Source organism: Adiantum capillus-veneris, chromosome 9 (genome assembly GCF_014529385.1).
Source record: "Adiantum capillus-veneris isolate H3 chromosome 9, ASM1452938v2, whole genome shotgun sequence".
Lineage (NCBI taxonomy): Eukaryota > Viridiplantae > Streptophyta > Polypodiopsida > Polypodiales > Pteridaceae > Adiantum > Adiantum capillus-veneris.
In genome coordinates, this window is record NC_140939.1 from 50,577,932 (window position 1) to 50,585,400 (window position 7,469).

Genomic DNA, 7,469 nt, shown 5'->3' on the forward strand with positions numbered 1-7,469 from the left:
TCTTGGGAACAAAAAATAGAAAATATAGGAGAAATGATCATGGATTGGACAAGTAGACAATGTATGTATAGATATGCACATGTAACAACATACAACCATCACCTGACCTAGAATGGATGGGTGGTCAATGTTGATAACACATGTGACTATTAAAGAACATTGTTATGCATGTCACTCTAAGAAAAGAGCACATTCACATATGACCGTCACCTGACCTAGAATGGACATGTGGCCAATCTCAATAGCACATATACATAACAAAGTACATCCCACCATAGCCTAGCCTGGAAGGGACAAATGGCTAAGATACACAATACACATGAATATGAAAAAACATACAAGCCTGCTTTTCTTGGGAAAGAAAGATAGACAATGTAAAAAAAATGAACCTCGATTGGACATGTGGTCAATCTATGTGTAGATATACACATGTAACAAAAAATGACCATCTGCATTTGACCTAAAATGGACAGGTGGTCAATCTAGATAACACATGTGACTATTAAAGAACATGGTTATGCATGTCATTATTAGAAAAAATCACATTCATATATGACCATCACCAGACCTAGAATAGGTAGGTGGCCAATTTGAATAGCACATATACATAACAAAGTACATCCCACCATAACCTAGCCTCGTAGGGACAAATGACTAAGATACACAAAACACATGAATATGAAAGAACGTACAAGCATGCCTTTTTTGGGAAAGAAAGATAGAAAATATAGAAAAAATGAACTTGGATTGATCATGTGGTAAATCTATGTGTAGATATACACATGTAACAACATACAACCATCAGTTGACCTAGAAGGGATAGGTGGTCAATCTAAACAACACATGTGCCTATTAAAGAATATTGTTAATGCGTGTATTGAGAAAATGCACATATGACCATCACTTGACCTAGAATTGACCACTTTTTTATTCATCTAGCCTAGAATGGATAGAAGGCTAATCTAACGTATGCATATTGACGAATTTTCTATTTTAGACATGATACTTTGCTAAATTTATCAAAAACTGAATCTCTTCATGAGCTTGGTCATTGCATGTTGAACTTATTTTGACGTTACTTCACCATTATCTATCTACCACTTAGTATTTTAAACCTTTCAAAGAAATATTTTGCATAAAATTCCAAGAAAACCATGCAGCCTCTCTCAATAAAACCACTTATAAATTTGAAATTGGCAACTTGGTCTTGTTGGATCAACCACTTGGTCATTCTAGATTAAAAATATTGACCTTCATAGTCTAGAGAAATCTATTGTGAGAAACTATGAAAATTATCAAACTCCATTTGTGATTTCTTAATGTCCTAGGCCTCCTTCTTGATTAAAATTTAGTACGTGGATTTCTACAGTGAACAAAGTTTCTACAACTAATTATAGAATAACCCAAGTTACATATTATAACAAGTGATATTGGAAAACCCAACAAAGCAAAACGACGTGTTAATACAAAATATTCTTGGGAATATGAAATTGTGTTCTTAATACATGTCTACAATCACATTAAAGTATCCAATCTGCTGCAAGTCTCTACAGATCATGCTTCAAATCTTCTAGCATACTCCCTAAAGGAAATCTGCAAGAATAAACACAATCAATTTTCAATCATAATGTTTACACTATATAACTTCTAGTGTAAATTAAGAGTATGGCTAGGATTGAGCATTACCTAAGAGTCCCTTATCAAGTTTCAGAAAATTGTGCTAAAATAACAACTTCTTGATAAAGGATCTTGCAGATACAGCCTTCAAGGGTGCAATTGTGCAACCTAGTTTCCTTGCTAATGAAATCAATTGAGGCCCCTTCATGGTGTTAATAGTTGAGGCCTCTTTTGACAATATCTCTCCTATCTTCTTCCTTTCTATTTATTGCTTGTAGCTACTTGAGTTTTTTTATCCCTCTTGTATGTCAATAGCATTATCTATTGGCAACCTACCTATTTAAACTTCTTGCATTGACCATTTTGCATTAGGTTCTCTCTAATATGCAATGACAGCATAATACTTGCTATCATTGGAAACTGGGGGTTGTCCATACAAGTCGCATTCAATAGCTGCACGAACATCCCTGGCTTCATCAAGCTTTAATAAATAAGGAAGTAGCTCACCCATGAGAACATTGTCCATGTTCTTTTTCTCATCAAACATCATTGAGAATATGCACTTGTTTGCTGGTGAAACACAACCCTTGTATGAGGAGTCATCAATAAGAATTGTTTGTTGAGGATCACATTCAAACTGAAAGGACATTTTGGCTAGTGGCTTAAACATTGCTTGCACATTTGGATTGTCCGATCGATATAGGTTCTCAAGAACAAAGCAAGATTCTTGACCCCACACTGCAAAGAATGGTAATATTGTCTCTACCCTATTTGTCAATGTCCTTACAATTTGGAGAACATTAGCTAGTTTAGCTGTTGACCAAATTCCCACATTGAATCTTTGTAATATAAACTATAGAAACTCAAGACATCTTGGCCTAAGAACAATATATCCTCTAGAGTCTAGTTGAATAGACTCATGAAGGTTGGATGATATGTGTTGTCTAGATTGACCACCTGTCCATTCTAGGTCAAGTGATGGTCATATGTTGTTACATGTGTATATATACACATGTAACAACATATAGATTGTGTATATATACACATAGATTGACCACATGTCCAATCTAGGTTCATTTTTTATCTTTATAGTTAGATATGCTGTCTAGATTGACCACCTATCCATTCTAGGTCAAGTGATGGTCCTATGTTGTTGTATGTGTATTTCTCTACAGAGATTGACCACCTGTCCAATCCAGACTCACTTTTTCTATATCTTCTATCTTTCTTTCTTAAGCAAACCATGCTTGTATGTTATTTCATACACGTGTATGTTCTTACATAAGTATATCTACACCTAGATTGACCACTTGTCCAATCTAGACTCATTTTTCCTATATTTTCTTTCTTTCTTTTCCTAGAAAAGTGTGTTTGTATGTTCTTCATATTCACGTGTATTGAATATCTTAGTCATCTATCCATTCCACACTTGGTTATGGTGAAATGTACTTTGTTAAGCATATATGCACTTTAGATTGGCCATTTGTCCATTCTAGCTCAAGTGATGGTCATATGTGAATGTGCTTTTTTCTAGGAAATACATGCATAACCATGTTCTTTAATAGGAACATGTGTTGTCTAGATTGACCACCTGTCCATTCTAGGTCAAGTGATGGTCGTATTATATTACATGTGTATATATATATATATATATATATAGATTGACCACATGTCCAATCTAGGTTCATTTTTTATCTTTATAGTCAGATGTGTTGTCTACATTGACCACCTATCCATTCTAGGTCAAGTGATGGCCGTATGTTGTTGTATGTGCATATCTCCACAGAGATTGACCACCTGTCCAATCCAGACTCATTTTCTCTATATCTTCTATATTTCTTTCCCAAGAAAAGGATGCTTGTATTTTATTTCATACACATGTGTATGTTCTTACATAGGTATATCTGCACCTAGATTGACCACTTGTCCAATCCAAACTCATTTTTTCTATATTTTCTATCTTTCTTTCCCTATAAAAGTGTGCTTGTATGTTCTTTCCTCAAATTAGATTAAGTACGTAATTATGACATGTTTTTCAGGGTAGAAATGTCTCAAGTGAGAACCTCAAATAAGAGAAAAGTAACTACCATTCCACTCAGCATTGACCTTGCTACCAATGAGCCTCGTCCATGGTTCCTCGATATTTATGGAGTACAAGGTGCTCAATATCATAAAGTACATTTGTTTCTTGCCTCAGAATAAGATAACAATGTATTTGAGGATCTAGGCCAAGTAGTTGCAGTAGGTGTATCAACCGTTGAAGGACATCCTAGCATTGAGTGCATTAACATTTAAGTTCCAGGGAATATAGAGTATTTCGTATCTCCAAAGGCATGTTTCGCTCAATGCATGGTAAAAGATAAAGAGGTGAATATGTTCTCTAGAGGTTGGAATGCAGACATGGATCCTACACAGGTGACTGCAGACACTCTTCATGACTCCATTGTCCAGAGTGTGAAGAATAAGAAGCTTTCCACCAAGAGTCCAAGGCCAAAATCTTCTCATCCAAAAGCAAAGAGGGTCAAGGCTCATATTGTTGCAGGGTCCAAAGCGGTGGATGAGTCAAATCTAGATGCTTCACAAGAAGGTACAAGCAACCAGCCTCACTTAAGGTTTGTGGAGCCTGATTGTTTAGAGAAAGAGGTTCAAAAGGCAAAGAAAAGCGATATTGGAGGCATGGAGAAGTATTCAGCATATGTTCCATTCAAGTATATAGAGTATGAAATTCCAGTGACCAATTGTTTTCTTGCTCCTAATCATTATAATTCTTGCCAACTTGATGAGGAGCAGCTAAATAATTGCATGCTTTTCTTTGCTGCAAGTGCAAATAGGCCTTTATCATGTGCCTATTTGATGCCTGTCAAAAATTGTGGTCAAAGGACATGAATCCCAATGAGGCCATCAGAGATTGAAGAAGTCAAGCTAAAATACTATAGGTATATATGCAGCAAAAATGCTGAGAGTTCAAGAAATGATGAAGGGGGGTGGATCACAAGAGCTCATTGCAGTGTATGCTCAACCAAAGGCCCGCAATATTGTTGTAGATCCATCTTCACATGTTGCTATCGCTATATTTGGTATTGCAAATGAACAAGCAAAGGCCTTGTATGTGAAGCAACCATATAGTGTCATACTGAAGCGCTTACGTGATCAATGGAGATTTAACGGTTGTCCTGCAAGGCCACCACTTGGTGTCGTGGAGGGACTTTCATCTCGCAGCAAATGGAATGTAAGTGATAAATTTCTAATCCCTTAGCATTTATCTTTTTCACTAGAAACATAGGACACTATGCAAGTTTGATAGCCAATTTTTGATTTCTCTAAATTCTTTGTGTAGGCATTTTTAACACTAGAATGGTAACCTAACATGACATAAAAGTGTCCTTTTAGGGCTTTGGGAAAAATTTCCAAAACCATAGTAGATCCACTTATTTTGAAAAATCCTTTCATGAGCTTATAGTTCAATAACTGTTACATATGGAAAAAATGAGAAACTTGTAATTTTTCTCATCCCTTGGTCACTACAAGCCTCCAAAGTTGATGGACCAGTGCATTTTGCCCAAAATAGTAATTTCTTACGGTTGATTGCATATAAATAAGAGTGGAGATTTTTGTAGGACATGAGATAAAATGCCTCGTTAACTTCAATGGGTTGGTGACCAAAACATATGGTTGCTTTTACCTCACTATTTTCTTTTTGGGAAAAAAATAGGTACAAAAAAGTTGCATTTTTTCCATTCTGCGGACCTATCATCAAAGTTTCTACAGTCACGCTCAATACAGATACTATATACATGTTTTCTTAGTTCCCTTTGGGCCTCTGGATTCAAAAGGAGCCATGGAGAATTTCAAAAGGATAATGGATCTCTTAGAATTGGAACCTTGGGGGCAATGATAAAGTGCTAAATATAACAAACATGAAAAAACTGGGTTTAGCATTATGACCTCTAGAAACCCATAGAAACTACTCAATATCTAGCCAAGTTTGTAGTCTATGATTAGATATGGTTACTACCTAACAAAATACACACAATTTGCCTAAGAAACTAGCAATATTGAGAAAGTTATACTTGCTACTCTAAAATGTATCGTATTCTTCAGCAAATCAAAAAACTCAACCATCATCATATATTGTTCTATATAGCATATTAGGTCCCCCAAAACTCAAGGAATATTAGCTTTATGTTATAAATTACACTTACACCATCAAAATTGAATTTGGATATCAAGAAAGCCACCAAAAAAATCATAAAAGTGCTAATTTTGGCCAAAAAACAGGATTATGCAATTCTTGTAAATTGGTCATAACTTTCAATTTTAACACTTTGCTCTCCCTACAAGCATCAAAACATGTTGTTAACTATGAAGGCCTAACCTCTAGCCATCTTAACCTCACAAACATGAAGTTTAGAGTGGTATAGTTGCCAAAAATTGAAAAAAAGCCAAAAACAGGACCCGTTTTTTCACACTGTTTAGGTTCAAAAATGTTGTGCAAGAGTAAGGTTAATGGTGAAATCAATACTCAAAAAAAAATGCTAAGGTTTTTTCAGCTCATAATGCAACTTTGTGGATATATAGCACCTAAAAATTCATTTTCATACTCTTCAAATAATTCAAGCAAAATGGTCACTTAACATCACACAAAAGTGTCCAAGGACATATAAGTGTCTTGTTACCATTCTAGTGTTAAGAATGGCCAGAATATGTGTTGGAGCATCCTCTATTACAAAGCAAGATCACATGGAGACTTATTATGATGTCATCTTTAATGAATGGCAAGATATTATAATAGAATTGGAATAAGAGAATAAGAAACCAAGTGCTACATTATTTAGGTATCTAGCTGGTTTGGATGAAGAAGAGGTTAAGAAGCTACAAGCAGAAATAAGAGATGGCACAATTGTGTTGTCAAAGGGCATAAAGGACACAAACATCATGGACATGCTTGAAAGAATCAAACAACTCAAGCAAGATCGTATCATTCAGGATGCCTTGCTTACGGAGTTTAACTCTCTCAATGAAGATGCAAAGTGAAATACTTGGGAGGATCTTGTCTTGATGTATAACATCAATGATGTTGTGTATATGAAGTTTCTTGAGCTTTGTGATATATGGATCAAGACACAATTAAAGGGAGGAATCAAGAAGATTGACTTTCCACAGAGTGCAAGAAAGTATGTTGAGTGGACAATCAATCTACACAAAGAGCAAGTAAACACAACAGATGTTCCTTGGAGGATTTATGTCGTAAACCTTCATATTGAAGGTTCTTCATGCTTGGAGCGTCACCTTTGCAACCTAGTGCCCATAGGACTTTGTGTATTGGACAGATCAGAGGCCTTTAAGAGAAACACACATTGGCATGAGGATCGATACAAAGATCTCTGTAGTGGGATGATGTCCATCAGTGGAGGTTTAGAAGAAGCACACTATGTGCTTCTTGCTTTCTTAAACATAATAGATTTTGTGCAATTGCACTTTATACATTGGACACCAAGTTGTTGTCACATGTACAATATAGATTGGTCATGTCACCTTTTAACCATATGTAGGTATTAATAATTGCAATGTTGGACACTTGTCCTCTCTAGATTGGCCACTTGTCCATTCCAAGACAGGTGGGTGCCACTACTTTATCTCTTTTATAGATGTGCACTCTAAATTTCCCACTTGGTCATTCTAATGGTATGAATAACTCCATTGTTGTTGGATACTTGCCCTCGTAGATCAATCACCTATTCGTGCTAAGATATGTGCACATCAATACTTTATCCTCTGTGTATATGTGCACTCTAGAGTAGCCACCTCATCATTCTAATGGCATGAATAACTCCATTGTGTTCGGATACCTT

General features: G+C 35.8%; 1 pseudogene; it reads left to right on the forward strand.

Annotated features, from left to right (window-relative positions):
• Positions 1 to 3,663: 3,663 nt before the first annotated feature.
• Positions 3,664 to 6,651, forward strand: LOC147450467 (uncharacterized; annotated as a pseudogene).
• The last annotated feature ends 818 nt before the right edge of the window (positions 6,652 to 7,469 follow it).